At 35.9% G+C, this 1,516-nt stretch overlaps 1 protein-coding gene across 1 annotated transcript in view; it reads right to left on the reverse strand.

Moving 5' to 3' along the window:
* The window catches only part of ZBBX (zinc finger, B-box domain containing), a 90,956-nt gene that overhangs the window by 75,847 nt on the left and 13,593 nt on the right, over positions 1–1,516 (reverse strand). The gene's annotated exons all lie outside the window — the stretch shown is intronic.

Genomic DNA, 1,516 nt, shown 5'->3' on the forward strand with positions numbered 1-1,516 from the left:
CTTATCAGGGCTGTAAGCCTAAAGCATTTGGGGCAGATTGGGGAGAGGTTGACCAAGCTCTTCTGCCTTGTACTGGCCAATGGTGGGCTGAAATGTGCAATATAGTGATGCTTCTCAAACTGTAATGGGCACATGGATCACCTGGGATTTTGTTGCAATGCAGACTCTGCTTCAGGAATTCTGAAATGCCACCTGAGATGCTGTATTCTAACAGGCTCCCAGGTGACACCAAGCTCTCGGCTGCATGCACTGAGTAATAAGGCACTAGAATATATAAAACATAGGAAAGTAGACTAAGCTCTTATTAAAAATTCAATAGACATTTTATGTCCATTTTTAAAAAATTGTATTATAAGTCCCCATATGATGACATAGTCACCTACAATAATGTAGACAGATTTATCAGATATAAAATGACTAGGCCGCCGAAACCGGTTTGGCTCAGTGAATAGAGCGTCGGCCTGCGGACTTAAAGGTCCCAGGTTCGATTCCGGTAGGCCAATACTACAAAAGGGTTAAAAGAGTAAGAAATATGAAACTAAAAGGAAAGGCTAGAATCAAAGAACAATATTCACAATGTTTAGTGAGCATTTACTCACTGGTCTAAGGGCTTTACATGTTTCATCTCATTTAATCCTCACAACTCTCTAAAGTGACAATGACCATTGTACCTCCAATGTGAAGGTGATTAAGAACACAATGATTAAAAATTTGTCAAGTAGCATAATTAATAGAGCCAGAATTTCAACCCCATATTCTGGCTCAAAGCTTAAGCTTTTAAGCACAGCCCACCTTACTAATCATTAAGCCAATTATTATCATTAATTGCAATACTAATCATTTATTTATTTACAAAACGCTAAAACCTGCAATCAAATAAAAGCCAATATTTTTAAATGTCTGCATGTTCAGACAATGTGAATACTTAATGCCACAGATCTGAGCATTTAAAATAGCTAAGATGGGAACTTTTAAATTATGATAATTTTTTTAAAGTTCATGAAATTGACACCAATGAAAAGTTAGAGAGCTGTCAGAAAGCATTATTTTGGGGGCCTTTTTTAAGTTCACTTTAGAACTTTTAAGGAAAGAAAGAATAAATGTCACTGGGGGGAGGAAGGAAGACTTGTACATAAATGTACACAGCAGCCATAGATGTAATGGGGGGGGAAAAAAACCAGAAACAACCTAAATGTCATTCAACACGGGAACAAACAAATAAATCTTGGTATATCTATACCATGGAATACTAGTCAGTAATACAAATGAACAAACTACTGATAAATATAACATGAATGAATCTCCACATGGAGCAAAACTTATACAAAAAAATATTTATATACACAGGGGTGAGCAAGAGGTTAATAATAATAAATAAATATATAATAATACAAGAATAAACTCTGTGTTTTGTTTACTCACACCTGTAAACCTCCTTAGCCCACCCCCATGTATATACCTTATAATTCCATTGACATGAAGTTCAAGAACAGGCACTACTAAGTGTAAGGTGCTA

The sequence above is a fragment of the Myotis davidii genome, unplaced genomic scaffold (genome assembly GCF_000327345.1).
Source record: "Myotis davidii unplaced genomic scaffold, ASM32734v1 scaffold1307, whole genome shotgun sequence".
NCBI classification, from domain to species: Eukaryota; Metazoa; Chordata; class Mammalia; order Chiroptera; family Vespertilionidae; genus Myotis; species Myotis davidii.